The sequence below is a fragment of the Balaenoptera musculus genome, chromosome 14 (genome assembly GCF_009873245.2).
Source record: "Balaenoptera musculus isolate JJ_BM4_2016_0621 chromosome 14, mBalMus1.pri.v3, whole genome shotgun sequence".
NCBI lineage: Eukaryota > Metazoa > Chordata > Mammalia > Artiodactyla > Balaenopteridae > Balaenoptera > Balaenoptera musculus.
In genome coordinates, this window is record NC_045798.1 from 33780695 (window position 1) to 33801728 (window position 21034).

The 21034-nt window shown below is 43.0% G+C and overlaps 1 protein-coding gene across 18 annotated transcripts in view; it reads left to right on the forward strand.

Moving 5' to 3' along the window:
- The window catches only part of EPB41L3 (erythrocyte membrane protein band 4.1 like 3), a 223428-nt gene that overhangs the window by 64267 nt on the left and 138127 nt on the right, over positions 1-21034 (forward strand). For 4 of the 18 annotated variants that reach the window (XM_036875033.1, XM_036875037.1, XM_036875035.1 and 1 more), the window contains exon 1: positions 18254-18589. The exons of 1 other annotated variant lie outside the window; for it this stretch is intronic. The gene's annotated coding sequence lies outside the window, so the exon portion shown is untranslated. Of the gene's footprint in view, positions 1-18239; positions 18590-21034 lie in introns of those variants that run through there. 13 more of the 18 variants (XM_036875024.1, XM_036875022.1, XM_036875025.1 and 10 more) reach the window with 9 other exon arrangements.

The window sequence follows — 21034 nt, forward strand, 5'->3', positions numbered from 1 at the left end:
ACCCAGCTACCCCTGATGATAACAACTTACATAAAAATAGTACAATAATAGAAACTAAGACATGGGTACAATACTATAAACTACAGACTGTTCAGATTTCACAGTTTTCCACTGATGTCCTTTTTCTGTTCCAGGATCCATTCCGGATCTCACCTTACACATTAGTTCACTTAATGGGACCTCCTTCATCTCCTCTAATCTTGTCTGTCATGGCCTTGGTATATTGAAAGACTAACTCTAGATATTTTGTAGAATGTCCTTCCATTTGGCTTTGTCTCATGTGTTCCCATGATTAGACTGAGGTTATGCATTTAGGAGAAGAACCTGTATAGGTGACGTGAACTCTCAGGGCATCATGTCAGGGGGCCCGTGACCTCTGTGTTAACTTATTACTGATGATGTTAACTTTCATCAGTTGGTGAAGGTGGTTCTGACTGTGAGGGTAACACGTATCCTTTTGTAGTTAAGAAATATATGTGGAGAGAGACTTTGAAACTAGGCAACTTACATTTTTACCCCCTAATTTTAGCATTCATCAATGGATCCTGCCTGGAGCCATTATTCCTGTGGTTTTCTAATGGTGATTTTTCTATTTCCTTCATTCAGCCTACAATTATTAGTTGGAATTCTTCTGTAAGAGTTGTTCCTTCTACTTTCATGTATTTATTCGGTCATTTTTTTATAATAGTACAGACTCGTGCATATTTACTTGATTCTTTGGGTTATAATCCAATACTATTCTTCTTCTTGTTATTTTTTTTTTTGCTCAGATTGTTCCAGCCTTGGCCATTAGGAGCTCCTGTGTCCTTTCCATATGCCCCCCAACTTTATTTTTTAGCACTTTCTTACCTTAAAGCCCTAAGGATGCTCCAGGTTCAGCAAATGAAGCACATTTTTTACATTAATTACAACTATGTATCCTACTTGAAAATTAAAATTTCTCATTGGACACCTCATTAAGTCCAATGAAAGCCTCTTATGAAGGATTTACCTCTTACGGCCATAAGAAAACCACGGAAGATAATACGTTCTTTGTTCTTTTCCCCCAATATAAAGTCATGGAAATTACTCTGTAAAGTATGGAATGTAACATTCAAGTCACATAACAAGGCCTACCATTCAATTTCCTTTCAATAAACGTGCAAATGTTCTCCTTCCTGATCAATGTACCCGAACAAATGTAGACTTTCAGAATGGTGCAGTGGGGTATCCTGCAGTGTTCTCTAGAACTTTTAGGATCTGCTTTTAGGAACTTTTAATTCCCGTATTTAGATGAACTTGTACTTTACCTGAGGCTTTGACTTAGTTCAGTAACCCGTTGTCTCTTGAATTAAGTTTGAAAAAGTTAAAATTAAAAAGTTACTTTTATCAGGCAGATTGTGCTGCCCAAATTGTTTCGTCTTTCTAAATGCTTCCCTGGGGAGCTTTTTCTTAAAAATTAATTTTAAGCTAGGGATGAGAGTTCTTCATTCTTAAAGTTACTGAATCTAGGCTAATGTAGACTGTGGTTGTCCCCCATCCATCACTCATCAGACACTTGCTATGCAATTAATCAAGGGAACCCACCTAATTTTAGGTTCAGCTTTAATCAGTTCTTGTGCTACCTCCATTTTTATATTACCCTTTTATACAAACACCTTAGATTACTTTCAACATTTCTGTAACTCAGAGTTGCAGGAGAGCACAAGATTTTGAGAGGATTTGTAGGGACAGGAGCATCTTGGGGACAGTCAGTGGAGGTGCATATATTTTCATGTCTGGATGGTATCATAGTGTTTGAGACAAAGATCAAAATAAGATGGAAAAGAAAAAATAAGCTACCTGTAGAGGTAGGCTAAATAACATGTTCGTGTTTTAGCATGCATAAAGGCGAAATTTTGAGTATAATAACTAATGTCATAATATAGGTGCAGTATAATGAATTTTCTCTCGTCTTACTAGAAAAACTGTTAATTATGTGGTAGGTGAAAAATGTTTCATTTAGATCACATACCAAGAATCTGAGATAGTAATTAAACTGTCAGTAATTGTGTTTAGCCTTCATTGGTTTTTCTAGAGAAGCAACCAAGTAAATATTGCATGATTGATATGAACTGCAAGGTTTCAAATTAAACCATATAACCGTGAATTTATAAACACTTACAGCCATAAGTTCACTTGTAGATCGATTATTTGGAACTCAGAAGACAATTTCCCATAGAAAGATTGCTGTAGTGGTTGGCTTCCCAGGTAACTGGACGGAAGTCTGTTTCACCCACGATGCATCTGAAGAATGGATAAACTGTAGTATTTTACTTCCACCGAATTGATGTTTTTTGCATGGCTGCTATGAAGCTTTGCTTTTGCGGTCCTATCTCTGGTGGAGGTTGAGTTAGCTAGGAGTTCACAGGTGGCCCCAATACAATATTTTCCTGGTGTCCTACGATGGGGGAAGAAGCAGGTCTCTGATGGAAGCAGGGACTTCCTCTAGTTGAGGTAGATACTCCAGGTACCCATAACTTTGTCTCTCTCTCTCTTTGCATAAAATCAGTGTTCTAAGTTAGGAACCCAGGGAAATTTTTCTTCTCCATTAATTTGAAAATAGGGCTGTTAAAAGTTCAGACTTAATAATATGAGAACATTTCATGGTAGAAAACATTGTCATCTATTCTATTGATCTCCAACTTTGGAGTAACTCTGGCTGCCTTAACTTCATAAAAATAAAACTGTAGCCAAATATTTTGAAGATCACAAAGTCCTCCACAGGAAATAAGAAATGTATATTCATCTTCGTAAGGAGTGCATGCCAAATTTTTCTTTTTTGAGGTATTCTACAGAAACGGGTCCTGGAAACTTTTCACTTTAGCAACTATCATTTAATTAATTTCAGACACTGTGTAATGTTGGCAAGGAAAATTCTCCTAAAGTTCAAAAAACTCAGACTTGATGTAGTCTAATTGAATTAAAGCACCACTGTCAAAAACTAAGTACACTTGTAGAATATAAATGCCTGTCCTGTGGTGCCCTCTGCCAGATAATGACCCTTGGGGAAAATGAATGTATTTTTACATCAATGTGAATAATCATAGCTAACATTTACAGTGGGCTTCCTATGTGCTAGGTACACTTGACATATTTGATTCTCAAGCAATCTCAGGAAGAGGGTGACTTGGTCATTCCCACTCTGCATCAAAGACACTGAGGCCTTGAAGGATAATTTAGTGCACAGCCTGGAGATTCCAGAGCCAGGTTTAAACTCAGCTCTTAACACCTAGACCGTGCAGCTTCTATATAATTAAATCTAATACATAATTATTCTCCATACTACCAGCTTAAACGCTCCATGTAAGCATAATGGTACCTGGATACACATGCCATTCCCTGTTACCCATTTCCGGGTTTTTCTTAGGTTCATTTCTTCTTCCCATTTGAAAGGGTCTCAGACGATTTCTGTCCACTTGCAAAGCCCTGTTCCAAGTGGTCTAGGCCCCAGGTTCCATTAATCCTGCATGTTTATTGCAGGGTTCTGTTTTGGCATGGATTAAAGAAGCTTGACCACTATATGATTCAAAAAAATTTTTTTACAAATATATCAGAGTGCATTCATTCAAAGGAATGCTCTCTTCTTGGAGAGGAGAGAGGGATTTGAGTAAACACCTCTCTGCAGACAAGTGCAGTTCTACCATTTACCTGGTTGTGACCTTGGGCAGGTGCTGAACCTCTCAACTGTAAGATGGTATGTACACACGGCTATATTTAAAACGGATAACCAACAAGGACCTACTGTATAGCACAGGGAACTCCGCTCAATTTATATGGCAGCCTGGATGGGAGGGGAGTTTGGGGGAGAATGGATACATGCATATGTATGGCTGAGTCCCTTTGCTGTGCACCTGAAGCTATCACAACATTGTTAATCGGCTGTACTCCAATATAAAGTAAAAAGCTTTACAAGAAAAATGGTATAATATAGATTTAGGGGTTTTCTGAATCTTAAGTAATAGAGTGTATTGTAAAATACTTACCGAGTGCCTGGCAGATAGCTAGTTCTCAATAAATGAGAGTTCTTTTTGTGAGTGGAGATGGTTTTGTGGCTCAAAGTCTTTTTGGAACTGCTTTTTGAACCTCCTTCCAAACTAGCACATTAACCTCTTCTAAGAACTCAGTTGAAAGTGTTTATAGTTAAAACTCAGGGTTTTGTGTCTTTCGTTCTGTTTCTTTTTTTGATGGCCAATGGTTCTGGTCCCAGTTGACCCCTTTATTCATTAGCCTGGTGCTAAATCATTTTGCCTCCTTAAAAAAAAAAAATCCATCTTCAACAACGTGAGTATTTGCAGTTTTTGATGGGGTTCCCAAACACTGAGACAGGTGCTCTTGAGAACTTCTCAGATAAGTGCTTTAAAAATGCTTTCAGCAAAGGCGGCAAGACTGGGGGAAAAACTCTTATTAGGAGCAGCACACATGTTAATATATAAGCACTTAGCTCCAAGCAGATGTGATTTCCTGCACTTACCCCTCTCCATCGGGCAACATAACCAAGTCAGATTAGCTGTTAAGGGCTCCTGGCTGCTTCTTCCCAGCTCCTCTGTGAACGGGATTTATGAGTTCAACACACGTTCTGAAGGTCGAGAGCCATCCTTCTTCACCTTGTCAAGCAGGCGGGTTCTCCAGGGGCACCCTGCTCTGCATCTTGGAGCCCACTGAGGGGAGACGGAGGTGGGGAGACCTCAGGGGCCTCCTGGCTGCACTGGCCGAGGCAGGGTGGCCAACAGGTATTACTGTGAGCTGCCCTCATAACTGCATATAATGCCACCACCATTATATGAACTTAGAGCTAAGTGCTTTCTACATTATTTCTTTCAGTCCTCTCGACGGTCCCTGAAGCAGGTTAGTCACTCAGTTTAGAAATGAGAAAGCAGATACAAGGAGATGAAGCAACACGGCCCAGGCCAAGGTCAGGGACGCAGGCGCACAGAGGAGCCAGTGGACTGACTCCAGGCCCGATGCTCTGTCCAGCACGCAGGGCCGGGGACAGATGGAGAGACTCGGTGTCTGCCAGGCTTCCCCGCAGTCCATCCCCGATGGCTGTCCCGATGGCTCCTCTTTGCCTGCCCTCTAATTCCTCTAACTGGATTGATCACTGAAATGCAGACAGTGAACGTGAATCAGTGGCGAACCTCAGAGGCTGATGCTTTGGGCGGAGGAAGAATTGCGTCATTCTCCCCACCGTAGGGACAGCATTTCGAGCGCCAAATGTTCCTACTCCCGCCACACCGCTGGGAGAAATGGCAAGGTTTTGGTTCCTGCTCCGTCCCTGTCTGCAAACGATATGGATAAATATTTGAGCGCCCGCTGTGAGCCTTACTTAAGTGTCCAAGATCCTAAAGGCCTCGTTGAGTCTGGGTCTGTGCATTTGCTTTTCCTTTGTATCCAGAAGTAGTGAGCGCCTCACTACGGCACACATCTAACCGTCATGACTGTACCGTCTCCAATGACGACGGTCTCGTGATGTTCATCTGTCATAAGTGTTCACCGAGTGTCTCTGACGTGCCAGGCAGTGTGCACGGTGGGGACACCGTGGTAAGCAGCAGCAGCCCTGGGATCTGATTCTAGTGACAGGAGATGGTGGTTCATCAAACAATCATACCACAATGCATAGGTGCCATGGTGGCACTTCCGGAGCCTTTAATGAGGGGGTATGACCCAGTTATGGAAGTTGGAAAAGAGGAATGGAAAGGGGCCAGTCTGAGCAAGCAGAGGAAGGGGGCACGGTTCAGGAGCCCGGCGAGAACTCAGGGCATTGAGGCTGCGTTAGAGGGAGTTGTCCCTGCCCTCAGAACATTGACGTGCAGATGTTCCAAGCATCCCACTTATGTCTCTGAGAGCTCACTCTTGTCGGGGGAAATTGGAGACCCGAGAAGGGACTACTACAGGCTGGAGGGTGGGGAGGGGAGATGTGCACAGATCCAGGAGATTAAGGTAAAATGCAAAGGACTTGGTGATAGAGCTGGTAAAGGAGCTGACGGAGTGAGGTGCCAGGAAGACACCAGGGTTTCTAACTTGTATGGCTGGAGACAGTGGGGTCATTCACTGAGCCCTCTCGTACCTGGTGCTAGGAGTTATTTCAGGGTTTTTATTTTAGGGTTAATGTGCCGTGATACCCATACTGGAAAGTACAGCTATGAGAAAGAGATACCTGCTTCGTTCACAGAGCTTGCAATCTAATCATGGAGCCGGGGAGGGAGTGTTGAAGATATTCTGTCTCCTAAGATTTGTTTAAAGTATGGCTGTGGCATAAACTTGGCAGTGGTAATACACAAAGACGCTTCTTCCAAAGGGGTTGGGAGGCCTTAGCACTTGGGTGCCCTGGGGGAGGAAGAGGCTGGGGATTAGGAGACATTATTGGCAGATAAAGGAATGATCTGGTGATCATTTTGAAAAGGTCAAAAGGTGCTGTGAATCATTGAATAAGACCATAATGCAGGCCAAGTGGAAAAACACAGTACAGGCTTCAAGCCTGAGATTACAGAATCTAAGACTCATCTTTCATGGGCATGCCAAGTGCAATCAAAAGAAGTGAGCCATTTATTGGGAGCAAGTGGGATGAGAGTGATTTGTGAAGGCGGAGGGTGGACTGAACTTCTTTTCCTCCAGCAGCCTCTTAAAAGTATTCACTGCCTGATCACTGCTACATCTTTATAAATATCACCATGGCAACCACTGATATGAAAAACAATACTAGCCTGGACACTTCTGCTCCAGCTGACGTGACAACTCCCACTGCAGTGGTCATTTCCATTGTTTGTGGAGATGAGTGAGGAGGGTCCTGCCTGGACCTTGTGATATTTTCCTTTATCCTGAGAAGACAAGTGCCCATTAAATCCCCCCTGATGTTAAGTGGCATTTGGGGAGGTGGCTACACCATTCTTTATTTTCTTCTCTGAGGATGTGGCGAGAGGTGCATCCTGCTGGTGTCCTCTGTGTTGGTCTGAGGTGAGGATGGGGAATCTTTTAGGGTGGTTGGGAGACTCTGCCCAAATCAGCTCCACTAGTGGATCCGGAGGAGGTATGCTGCATATAACTCTGCACATGTTTTGACCATATATTCATTCCTCCTTATATTTAGTTTTTTCCTTCTGGATCTCTTCCTTCTGGTGTCCAGTCCCAATCCTGGGCAACCTAACTCTGTGATTCTGTCCCTCTAATCACTCTTCACCCCAGAGTCCCATCTTTTATAATCCCTGCTCCTTTCTTCATCTTTTATAATCCCTGCTCCTTTCTTCATTCTTTCATTCAGTAAACACGTATTGAAAGCCTTCCCTCTGCCAGGCATTGTTCTCTGTGGCTGGGACACCCAGGGAATAGGACCCCAGAACCCCTGCCTTTGTGGGACTCACACTGAGAATGTCAGGGGACAGACAGTAAACATAATCAGTAAGGAAATGCTGGGTATGTTAGGTTTTTTGTTTTTTAAGTAGAGTAGGGTGGGAGTGCTGAGTTAGCTGGGTCCGTTCATAATCAGGTCTGCAGGGGCTCTTTGAGGAGGCGGCACGTGATCAGACTTGAAGGAGATGAGATGTCAGCATAGCAGAGAGAGGAGCCGAGGGTGGGCTGTGCCTGGCTTGTTTGAGGATCTACAAGGAGGTGAGATTGAGCGAGGCACTGGGAGTGTGGTTGGTAGAAGAGGCCAGAACAGTGAGGGCAGAGGGTACAGTCAGGAGGCCTTTGGGGCTTTGGATGTGAGTTGACGTGATCTGGCTTGTTTCACTAAGATCACAGTATCTTCTGTTTGGAGAATGACAACAAAGGTCCCAGGGAGGCAGAAGAGGGAGATGTGATGACACTCTTGCAGGAACCCAGAGAGGGATGGTGATGGCTTGCCCCAGAGTGCTAGCAGTGGGTATGGTGGGATTCTGGATAGATTTTGAGGGTAGAGCCCCTAAAATTCACTCATGGATTAGAGCATTCCCCTTTGGCCTTTTTCTCAAACTCGAAATAGTAGTAGAATGCTCTTCTTAGTAAAATAGATCCATCTGTATACATGGATTCCATGTGGGGTATAGCTTTTTAAATTTGATATTTCCCTTTATGTAGAGGAAACTCCAGCTGAACTGATGGAATTCTGTAGGAACAACTGAACATTGTGGTTAAGAGCACAGGCTCTAAAATAAAATTGCCAGGTCCATGACTTCCCAAAGTGTGACCAGGACAAGTGACTTAGCTGCTCAGTGGCCTTGGTTTTATCATCTCTAGAATGTGGATCCTAAGAGTTCCTGCCTCACAGAACTGTGAGGAATAGAGATATAAAGCACTTAAAACAGTGTGGGCACACGGTAGGTGTTAAAGAAAAGTTAGTAATAATTATTTTACTGGCGTTTGCCTTAAGTTCTTTTAGAATCATCTTAGACTGAAAACAACCAGAGTATTCTTTCTATATTCATGTTCTTAGAGACTTTCAGCGGACTTTTCCTGTTCTCTAATATGTCCATGGTAGCAGAAATAGTCATTCCTTAACCCCATGCTTCTCTGCCTTCATAGCTAATGCAGTGTCTTCTCATTGCTTACATTACTGTAAAGTTACTGTTTTTGAAAGTCAAAAAACAATTGAAGATTGCCGATTTCATGAGATTTAACCAAATATGTGTGTGTGTGCGTATATGTACATTTGACTGTAGAGGTAGAAGCCTTTTGGGTCTAGCTTGGGAGTCAGACCACCCAAGTTTGTATCCTGGCTCTACTGGTCATGGCTGTGTGTCCTTGGACACACTGTTGAACCTGCTTCTGCCCCATTTCCCCCTTCTGTCAAATAAGGGCAATCATAGGATCTATCTCATAAGCTTCTCATGATGGTGAAACAAGGTATTCTCATAGACTAGCTCGTAAAACAGTTCCTTGCACAAGGTAAATGCTCCATAAATTTTGGCTTTTAGTAAAAATAGTGATCCCTGGGCTGGGCACCATGATGTTGAATCCCAATGCCTGAACACCCCTGGGGGAAATCGCTAGCTCCAATTCATAAAATGTTAAGATTATATTTATTTAGACATGATTCCCTACTAGACCCCTCTGATTACGTGCTGGAATCTTCTATCATCCACCACCTAAGATACTCATGAGTGTGCAAGTGTATTTTCTCTACTTCACAGAGGAACTTGGAATAAAACTGAATGATATTTTTTTTCCTTTGGGGTGTTTGAAGAGTTGTTGAAATTCTAGTCATGGTATTTAGTGTTATGAGTTCTTTATGCCTGTTGTTAAATATGCCAGCATTTTATTGACACATTACTATGAAACGGGCAGCCAGCTACAGTAATAAGTTTCCCCTAAAGAGTGTGAGTATCAACAAATCTGATGGCAGGCACTGCCAAGGAAGCTGAAGATGTGTTCAAAAAGCAACTAGCTTCACAGAGGACAAATAGGTACATGCATGTTTAATCCAGTGGCTTCTGTTTGAAGGTATAAACAAATATAAACTTCTATGAATTTTTATTTTTATGGCATCCTTCTTTTGAGGAATTCTTAATATTCAACTTAATTTTGTGCTTCAGTCTTCTCTTGCCCTTGTTTCTCAACTCTGCCTACCCTTAAAAACCACTTGGGGAATGTTAATATTGATGCCTGCCCTTCATTCTCCAGAGGTTCTGTTCTAATTGGTTTCGGGTAGATCTCAAGCATCAGTTATTTTAAAAAATATTTTTAAATTTAAACTTTAAAATATTATGAAATATTTCAAATGTACACAGAGTACAGAGAATTATAATAATAAGCCCACATGTATCCATCACGCCACCATGATAATGAACTTCAGTTGCTATTTTTTAAAATCTCCCTTACGTGATTCTTCTGATGCACTGCCATGGTTGAGAACCACGGCTCTATTCTAATAAGACAGAAAATGGAAGGAATATTTCAATGGATATTGATATCAAGAGAAGCTTAAATTTGGGAATTCCCTGGCAGCTCAGTGGTTAGGATTCCGCACTCCCACTGCAGGGGTCATGGGTTCAATCCCTGTTCAGTGAACTAAGATCCCACATGCCCCGTGATACAGCCAAAAAAATAAACAAAAATAAAAAGAGAAGCTGAAATTTGTTCAAGGCCACACAACAATTTTAAGACATCATTCAGTACTCTGTTCATCAAGCCATAATGGCATTCTTGAACATGTATGTGGTATGGCAAGTGTGTGCCTGCTTGATTTTGTTAAAGAGTGGAATCGTTTGGGAATGGGCATTGGAACACCTGGGAACATTTCAGAAAAGGGCTTAGAAATATAATGGTTTCCCGTTTAGAATCTTTAGACCTTGACTCAAACAATGTTGTGCCCACCCACTGGATGCAACGCAATAAAACCTAACTCAGAGATAAAAGTCTGATGAGCAAGGATGGGACAAGTGGGTTAGAGCTGATGGATCAGAGAGGTCATGTAGGAAGGGAACTGGTCATGGAAATTATCTTCAGATTCATGGAGAAAAAGTAATGAACCAATGGCAGATTAATCTCAACCTATAATGGAGAAGTTTTGTAGGCTCTTCCATAATATGTATACACACACACACGTATGTGTTTATATATATCTCAGTATATCTTAATGAAGTCAAGATTTGAGTTGCTACCTAAACAATGAAAAATAGTGGGCAAGCCCTGGTTCCTGGGTGGCAAACATTTGGAAAACAATTTGATCTCAGGGATGGACAGGACTTTAAATATGCTCTTGCCCAATTGCCCATGTGTAAGAGGAATCTCTTCTGGGGCATTACTGACAGATGTCATGTGGTGTCCCCTTGATCCTTCTAGCTGGAGAGCCCACTGTTCATAAGACAGCTGGTCCATATTAGTATTATCTTTTATTGAGCTGAAATCTCATTCTTTAACATAGCTTTAATGAAAGAAAATATTTCTGATGCCTCCCATATTACCTTATATTATTTTTGTTAACTTAAATATATACAGATGTAAAACTAGATTTAAATTCATCATGCTGTAGTTCTCATCAACTATAAAACCAAACTAACCTTACAAATGATATGAAAAATACAAGACCTATAAAGTAACAACATACTAATGGGATTAATGATCTTGTTTTTCCGAAATAAAATCCCTCACGTTGTGCTTAAGGGTAGAAAGATGTAGCCTCTGGTCGATTTCTTTATTTAATTTGGTTCACTAGCTTTCACTAATCAGCACAGGGTATGCCTGTCTGTATATGTATGTTATAGCAAAAGGTATGAATAACTTAAAGTTTCTATGTGCTGGGTTTGGGAAAGTCAAATCTCAAACTTAACTCAAACTGCCAGCAATTAGTTTTCCATTTACCATTTTAATGAGACATCTCTTGGCAACTTTTTCAAGATGTTTTTTGTGTACTTGGAAAGTAAGGTCAGAGTTGTAGTGTTATTGCAATCTTCGATAAATGGGCGTCAAATCCAATTATTGACGGAACTGGGTACAGAACAATCTTTCATTGTTATTACTATACTTACTGCAAATGAACTGCTGTTGCAAATTGATGCACACATACAACGACAGGATCCAAACAATAACTCTTCTGGCAAAATGTGTGCTGACTGCCGTAGTGTAGGCTCCGTACAGTTCGTGGCTGAATGCGGCTGTCCTGTCACTTTTCTCTGTCCCACCTTCTGTGAAACATTGGTGTGAACAATACACCAACTTTCTGACCTGTGTCATTATTGCTGTACCCTGGTCACCTAGATCAGTGGTTCTCAAAACCAAGTGGGATTTTGAATCACCTGGGGAGCTTGTTCAAAGTGCCTGCTCTCTGGATCCCCCCCCAGAGGTTCTGGTTTGCTTATTCCAGGGGCTGGACCCAGGAATCAACATTATGAACAAGTACTCCGAGGGATTCTGATATAAGTGGTACTTTTACTGCTTTCCAAGATTATTGTTGACACGCAAATATAAAACTTAAAACTCTTCACAAACCACCTGGATTGAGAAACTCCGGTGCCCTTCTCAGATTTCTATCATTTGCAAATAAGCCCTTTTTTGATGTTCTGACAAGTGCCTGATAAACATCTTGAACAGGAGAGAATCAATAGCGGAAGCTTTCTTTAAGATGGCTTTGACCTATTAAGCACCAAATTTATTTCAAGGGGCAAAGATAGTCTAATGATGTTTTCATTGATTCCCAGAACATTCTGGAAGCTGTGGACTATTTTCAGGTTGTACCCACACTGTTAAGTATGCATGCACAGGGAGGCATTGAACATAGCAAATAAAAGTCCTGGAAAACAGGAATCAAATCGAGCAGCAAAGCTGATATTTTTCTTGGAGTAGTCATAGCTGCATGTTTCTTCAGTTTACAAAGTTAACTATGGCTTGTTTGCCTAAAGAGGAGAACATAAACCTGGAGACAGAGTCAACAAGTTAATAAACCAGACATCTGAATGTGTCTTATTACCATTTTTTTCTTCCTCGGTTCATTCTTGTTGATTGCTGTTAGGATGAAATAGGATTATTTACAACTTTACAGGAGACTGAGGGGCTTGCTGGCATTCATTTTATGTCTTTTCGGGGGAAGTGATTAAAATGTTAACTGTCTTGGCATCATTCAGTAGTGATCATCTGTTTGGGGTATCAATATGGTCTCAGATGGTGAATCGCTTGGGAGTTGAATTTCCTAATATTATAGGTTACCAACTTCCATTACTTATATTTTGCCACTATACACAAAATACCCAAATATAAAATATTCTTTATTTTTACTTAAGGGGAAGAGAATAGACTTATTCAGCGTTTAAACTTTATAAAGAACTGAGGATTAGAATAACCCTTAAAATTTTATTGTTAGAAATTATGCTATTTATTTATTTTTATTTTTATTTTTTGGCCGCGCCGTGCGGCATGCGGGATCTTAGTTCCCTGACCAGGGATCGAACCTGGGCCCTTGGCAGTGAGAGCAAGAAGTCCTAACCACTGGACCACTAGGGAATTCCCCGGAAATTATTCTATTTAAAAGGGCTGAGATTTCTAAAATTTACTACAAATGAAGAAAGTAAAAAATTATTTAATAAGGGTATATTTTAATGCAATGAAACTTACATGATATATATTAGTCCCATCTTTTTGACGAATATTTTTACAAGAGTACAAAGACAGGAAGGACGCAAATATGGAATTTTGATGAATAGGAATGATTTTTAATTTTTCTAATTTTAATTTTATATTGGAGTATAGTTGATTTACAATGTTGTGTTAGTTTCAGGTATACAGCTAAGTGATTCAGTTATACATATACATATATCCATTCTTTTTCAGATTCTTTTCCCCTATAGGTTATTACAGAATATTGAGTAGAGTTCCCTGCACTGTACAGTAAGTCCTTCTTGATCATCTATTTTATATACAGTATATGTGTGTATATGTTAGTCCCAAACTCCTAATTTATCCCTCCCCCACCTCATTGCCTCTGTGATAACCATACATTTGTTTCTATGTGCATGAGTCTATTTGTTTTGTAAATAAGTTCATTTGTATCATTTTTTTAAGATTCCATATATAAGTGATATCATATGATATTTGGCTTTCTCTGTCTGACTTCACTTAGTATGATAATCTCTAGGTCCATCCATGTTGCTGCAAATGGCATTATTTCTTCTTTTTTATGGCTGAGTAATATTCCATTGTATATATATATACCACATCTTCTTTATCCTTTCCTCTGTCGATGGACATTTAGGTTGCTTCCCTGTCTCGGCTGTTGTAAACAGTGCAGTGAACATTGGGGTGCATGTATCCTTTCAGATTATGGTTTTCTCTGGATATATGCTCAGGAGTGGGACTGCTGGATCACATGGTAGTTCTATTTTTAGTTTTTTAAGGAACCTCCATACTGTTCTCCATAGTGGTTGTACACTCCCGCCAACACTTTAGGAGGGTTCCCTTTTCTCCACACCCTCTCCAGCATTTATTGTTTGTAGATTTTTGATGATGGCTGTTCTGACCAGTGTGAGGTGATACCTCACTGTAATTTTGACTTGCATACAAATCATTTTATTTTCCATTATGTTTTGATTTTTTGAAGGCATTGAATCTGTTCCATATCTTAACAAAAAAGGTAGAAAAGAGCTCTGGATCTTGTGGGGAACGGTTTTTTTAATGATGTACTAGCAGGGGGAAGTACATCATATGTACTTCCTCTCATATGTACATGTTTTCGTATATTTTGTGGTGCATTTGTACTTATTGGCATTTTAAAATTTCGCTTTGCATCTGTGCTCTGCATGTATGCAGACCCCTGAAATGATGTATACAAACGTGGAATGAAGGAAGCATCTGGAAGCTTTGCTGAGCTGTTAACTTGACACTATTCTTAGAACCTAGAAACTCTCAAATGAATTTTTATTTCAAAAGAGTAAGCTTGTTGCTTTTGAATTATGCATTCATCCCTGTATTTCCCTTATCTATGGTCCCTGGTAACGCCCTGGCTAAAGACTTTGTGTCCTCATTTCAAGGACTTAAGATGCAATTCAGGTGCCTGACATTATCCTGAGCATGGAATAAGTCTCAACTAGCTACTGCGAGTGTTGTTAACATTTTACTAAAGCAACTGACTATGAGAAACAGTCAACTTAAAGGGCTGAAGAATATGGAGATATTTTTAAATACCACATGCTTTAATGAAGGGTAGTCTGAGATTGTCGACAGGGCTGCATGCCTGTTAGATCGGCCGCATCTGTAGGGTTTGGTCAAGCCTCAGTGTTCTCCCAGTCCTCGTGTTGGAGGGCAACGTTCTGATGGAATCACTTGATAGATTCTCCGTCATCTCTTCCTGGGGTCTTGTTGATGAGGTTGACAATACACCCTGACATCTTGTTGATGAGGCTCTAATACAACCGGCAAATGCTGCCCTTGCCTTGGCTGTCAGGCCGCAGTTATCATTTGTTTTTCTTTTGCTTCTTCTTTTTTGGCCATGCCACGCGGCTTGCGGCATCTTAGTTCCCCAACGAGGGATCAAACCGGTGCCCCCTGCAGTGGAAACCTGGAGTCCTAATCATTGGACCACTAGTGAATTCCCTGGAGTTATCGTTGCTCATCAGGTAGCAGGGTACCAGTGAGTACCAAGGAGTCGGTATGCTGTGGATGCTTGTGGTTGGATGGAGGTTCGTGGGGAATCCTGTCTCTACAGCTTGGGATGAAGTTACACACTTATCTTACCTAAAGTTAGCCGTGTCCCTTTTCTCTGGATGGCTTGTTGGCCTTCAGTGATGTATCTTCCCTACAGTAGAGCAATTTCAGGAAGCCTATTGTAGGGTAAGCCTTAGTCATGGTGGTAGAGACCAGAACGGGCATCCTGAGACCTGGGCTTGGAGTCATGGAATCGTTCCCCACATTTCATGGCGTATTTCGGTACTTCCTGTGTGAACACAGAAAATTTGGAATCTGACTGAGTTCTCAGGCCAAATCTGCACTCACTCTGGGACTGTCTGAAAGGCATTCCTTTGACCCAAGAACTACTTTTCTGTAACCCGCTGAAACAGCACCATGAGGGGCGTCACACTGACAAGAATAAAAAGTTCTCTGGGGGTACAGTGGCTTTATTTTTGATAGTGAGAGGGATGCAGGGTGATGTTGGTCTTTTATGAAACAAAGCAAATCCAACTATAATGGTATCATCACCTTGTCTTCTCCTTTATTTTGTTACTTTCCTTCTCTTTTCCATGTGGAAGAGCTCGTTATTTTATTTCCTGACGAGCGTTAAAGTGTAGGTTTTTCCTTATTGCTTTTACTCAGCAGGTATTAATATGTGTTCATGTCTTTTTATTTTATGGAACCCTAGTATTTTTGAAACATAAGGAATTTTGGAAATAGTCCTTTATTTTATATGTGAGGAAACGGAACCCTCAAAGTCAAGTGACAACTTAGGGCATTATTCAACGTCCATTCATTCATTTAGCAAAAGTGTTCAATGCTTGCTTGCAGTGTACCCAGTGAGGCACTGTGGGGGGACAGATGACTAGCAGGGGCTTTGGCATGATATTCACAAGGTAGAAGGAAGAGAGTTTATTACAGAGATGCAAGCAAGATACTGACAGCTAGCTTTGTGCTGCTCATGAATTTTCGTTTGGCATTTCTTTTTCTCCATATGTGTGCTAGGAAAAACAAAAAAAAAAAGAATAGCGGAGAGCCTTGGTCAAACCCAAAGGGTTTCACAGTAACTGCTTCCCACATTTACTGTTAAACTGTGAAGCAGTATGGTGTTTACTCCAAATTTTGAATTTATGCAGTATTAGGATAAATAGCTAGGTACTTCTAACTTTCAAAAAATAATATTTAGTATTTGAACATTTCCTCCCAAGAAAATAGACATTCATACACTATTGCTGATTTTTTTCCATCACTAGAAAGATTAAGATTCATGAGTCAGGGAGAAAACAGTTTGCTTTCAATTTTTAAAAAATAGCAAAAATACAGCAATAAAATGAATGAGAATATGAAACCATCTCTGTCTCAAACGATAATGCCAATGTGGTATATATTGTAAACAATACAATTTGTTCAAGTCCACTTTTAAAGGAAAGTGCTTTACTGGGAGATCAGCTCGGTGCTTTGTGACCACCTAGAAGGGTGGGATAGGGAGGGTGGGAGGGAGATGCAAGAGGGAGGAGATATGGGGATATATGTATACATGTAGCTGATTCACTTTGTTATGCAGCAGAAACGAACACAACATTGTAAAACAATTATATTCCAATAAAGATGTTAAAAAAAATGAAAAAAAGAGATAAATTTAAAACATAAGAGAAACATATTGCTTCATGTAAAACAGAATTATAAATTGATATGAAAACAATTTTGAGAATTACTTTGGATTTATGTGTTATGATTTATGTGATATCAGGTTTAGCTTGGTATTACAGGTTTACATCTGCCCCTAATCCTAGTACTCCTTGCATTTTCTTCCTAACATTATGCAGTTAATAAAAACAATGGATCCTTTATAATAAACAACCTACATAAATAAAAAAAAAGGAAAGTGCTTTAGTGTGCATATCAAAAAAGGAAAATAAATCCTTTCTTTATTCACAGATCTTATATGTAACACACACCAGCATATATGTACAGATGTGATACGTGTATATATATATATGTCTAACACTTGTGGCCCCCGATAGGAAATTAACACAGGTCATCATCCACAAATGCATCCAGTATTTGAACTGACCCTTTATCTGTCACTTGAAAGACAGTTTAGGTCTTTGTTATCTCTGGTACTCGGAACAATGCCATAGTCACCTCCTGTCAGCTTCTGGTATTTGCCCATCCTTTCTAGTCTTTGCAGTGTTATCAGAATAGTTTTCCTATAACATGACTTAAGTCACATTTTCTTCCTCCAAAATTTTTCAAAGCTGCATATCTACAGAATACAGATCTATAAACTCCACAGAAACACAGGAACCACAATTTTCCAAACTTCTCTCTTATACAACCTGAAAAATGTGAATATGTGAACAATGCCCCCTCCCCTTTCTTTTTTTTCATTTCCATTTTCTGGTTTATTAAAGGATACTGAATATAGAGTTCCTTGTGCTATACGGCCCCCCCCCCCCCCCCATTGCCATCTTCCCTGTCCTGGAAAAACAGGCCAAGTCTTCCCACCTCCTGGGGCCTCACCGACAGAGCAGGTCCAGAAGCTCTGCCACAGCCATTTAACTCTGCAGCACATCTTTGGCACTGGATAGTAAATGCAATACTTCTGTAAATCCATTTTTTCCCCTCCCTAAATGAGTCGGGGAGCTCCTGGAAGGGTGACTAGGAGTAGATGGAGAGGCCCTTAACATTTTAATAAATGTGCCTTGGTTACTTGGTTAGAGCTTAGATTCTGTGAGAGATCAGGAATAATTTCTTTTGCCTGCAAGTCGCTGTGCACCACCCCGCCCTCCATTTCAGTGGGAAGCGTTATCAATAATGACTTCTCTTTAGGCTGGGAAGTCCAGGAGACCACCTGTAACTGCAGGTTTATGGTGGGGAAGGGGGAGACAGTGGGGAGGCGGGGGCTGTCCAAAGACAGGAAACCTCCTCCCTCAACCTTTAATTCAGATCTTCTCCATTAATTTAGTATTTCTGGGGCACCCACCCTGTGCAAAACGCCGCCAATTTGATTTCTTTTTTTTTTTTCAAAAAGGGAAAAGAAAAAAAAACCCTGCAGTCCCTAAGCCAATAAATAACTCACCTGAAGGTCAGGAACACCCTCCCCCCACTCTCCCGGGGGTGTCTGGGAGGGATAGAGAGCCGGGCAGAAATCGCAGTGGAAATCCAAAGGCTAACGCGATTGGCAACGGTCTGGAGGCGTCGTCCCCGAGCGCGACCCTGCGCCACGATGGAGAAGGCAGCCGCGGCGCGACGGTCCTGAAGTCCCGCGGCGCCCCCTCCCCCGCGGCCGAGCCTGGCCGGGCGCCGTCCCTGGGCGTGTGCCCCGCCGCAGCCCGCGGAGCCTCCGTGGCTCCTGAAAAAGGGGGCGGGGAGCGCGGCGAGCGGCCCGAGTCTGCGGCTTCCTCCCCACGCCCGATCCTCCGCGCAGCGCCCAGAGGACGCGCGCCCGAGCCCGGTCCCTACGCCGCAGCGCGCCCGGGCCCCCGGCCCAAGCCAGGTAACTTTTCTGCCTGCGGAGTTGGGGGGGATCCGAGGGGGGCTTGGGGTCGCGAGGTGCGCAGGGCGGGCCGTGAGCGGGCGCGGGGCGGCCCGGCGGACGCGTGGCTCCGGCGCCGCTCGTCCGCCTGAACCGCGGGAGCCCGGCGCCCGCCCCGCCCGGACCCCCGCGGGGACCCCCGCCGGGCCGAGCCCGGGTGCCGCGTGTCGCGCCCGGGGACGTGCCCGCTCCGCCGGCCGCGCTCCAGCATCGCGGGGCCGGCGCTCAGCCTGAGCCCTGGCCTCCGGCCTGGGGGCCTCACTCCGAGCCATGGCCGAGAGGGGCGGCTGGCTCCCCATGCCCCCGCTCTGTCAGTTTCCTCGCCCCCCCCCACCCCCGTCCCGGGCGCCATGTTTTGAGTTACCCCTCGGGGTAGGGTGGGGGCGGGGCGCGGGGGCGACATTGCGGCGCCGCCCGGGGCGGGGGCCGGCCGGCAGAGGGGCCTGGGCGCGGCGGCTGCAGGCTCGGCGCGGGCGGGCACGGCGCGGTGCCGGTAAGGTGTGCTCGCACAAAGCATCCCCGCTCGGGAGCGGCTGGCCGCTTTTATGTAACTTGTCCGCTTCCCCGAAGTGGGGCGGCGGCCCCCGGACGGCGGCGGGGGCTGCAGCCGGGCGTCCGGGGAGGAGGGGGCAGCGTCCCAAAGGGTTGGTTCGGGGCCGAGGGGCCGGGGGTGGCGCTGCTCACCTGGCGCCCCCGAAGCTCCGCTGCCTTGGGAGGCGTGTGCGCGGGTGGCTCTGCGGCGGCTGGGGGCGGGGAGCCCGGGGGGTGGGGGCCGCGGCTCGGAATCGCGGGAGTCGGGGGGTCTCAGCCAGTTCCTGGCGGGTGCTTCCCGGCTCCTTGCCGCGGGGGCCGGCTTTCTGGGATCTCCCCTCGTCTCTCGCCCTCTTTTCCCTCCCCCTTTCCCGTCTCCTCTCCAACTCTCCCCGCCATCTCACCCCCCCCACCCTCCGCCCCGCCAAGTTCATGGCTTCTGCAATGCGGTGGGTGTGGTTACCTAGTAAATTGACACTGTGGTCCTTTGCCGCCGGAGCGTTCTCTCCTTTTCGGTTTTCAGATTTCCGGATACAAAGTTGTCTAGGGGTTTCTCCTCCAGTTCCAGCCTAGGGTTAAAGTTGGGGAGAGATTGTTGCAGAACAAATAGAAAGATAAAGAGAACATGTGGTATTAATTACGCGTGGAGGCCGGCCTGAGAAATCCTGAGAGGGTCAGGCAGTCCTGCTGATGCGGCGCTTGCATTACGTGTTTAAGTTGGGGTTTCAGCTTTTTTACATTAGGCTTGCGGAATTGCTTTTGCAGATATCCTGCCCATCCCTTTTTTTGGCCCAGTTTAGGCTCTCTGGGGCGGCCAGGTGTGCGTTGGAGTTTCTCCTGGTAACATTAACTTTCCTAGCAGTAGAGTCATCAAATCCAGTGCTGGAAACGTTCTTTTTGAGTTTTACACTGATCTTTAATGTCTCAAGGAAACAAAAATGATAATTTATGGTCATCCATTTATGATCCGGGAGCCCTGAACGCAGCACCAATTACAGAAAATTAAGCAGAAAAGTCCTATTAAGAAAAAACAGCACATCAAAGCTTGAGTGAACTCTGGGGAATGGGAGGTGATTTGTATCTTGGCTCAGTGTTTTTAAAAAATGCATGTTAATTTTGGTAGCAGACTTATAAAATTTCAATTGGAGTAACAAAGCCCTTGTGAGAGGAAATAAATTCTACATTGAGAAGGCTGACTTTAATTTATTAACTTCAGAAGGCATTGATGAAAATAAAATAGCTGAATACTAAATAGTCTCATTTGCATTATGATTTTCTGGTGGTTTAGAAAAGCAAAATACCAGATGCACCAGTTACTGCATACAGTTTATGGAACTAATACACTTTAGGCAAATAATTTTGGCAACACAGGACATGTTTTGTGAATGATTTGTCAAGAAGGAGAAGAGAAGCCACTTAATTTGTAAACCCCTTTGAGGTGAAGGATTGAGAAGATAGAGGTCAAAGGTCTGTCTCAGGGAACTGTTTCCATTTAATTTTTAAGTCATTTCCTGTGCACGAATGCAACTTAGGTTAAAAGCAGTTTGTGTCGATTCTTGCGCAGTGCTTGGACTTGGGCCAACTTTGAATTGTGTTCAAATAGATCTGGGATTTTTTTTACTTGATCAGATGCTGTTTTATCTAGACATTGGTCTTGAAACATCGGTTGGTCAGATGCATCCAGGGGCCACTCAAGTAGAAAAGGGGCAGCCCTTCATGTCCCAGGAGATGTGATATCGTCAGTGCTTTGTGAATCCTTTCTGGATTTACTGTTTGTTGGATTATGGCAGGCATATGCTGTCCAGTGTATTCTCTTCCATGTTGTAAAACATATTTATCTTTTAAGTTAGTGATTTTTTTAAAAAGCCCTAAAAT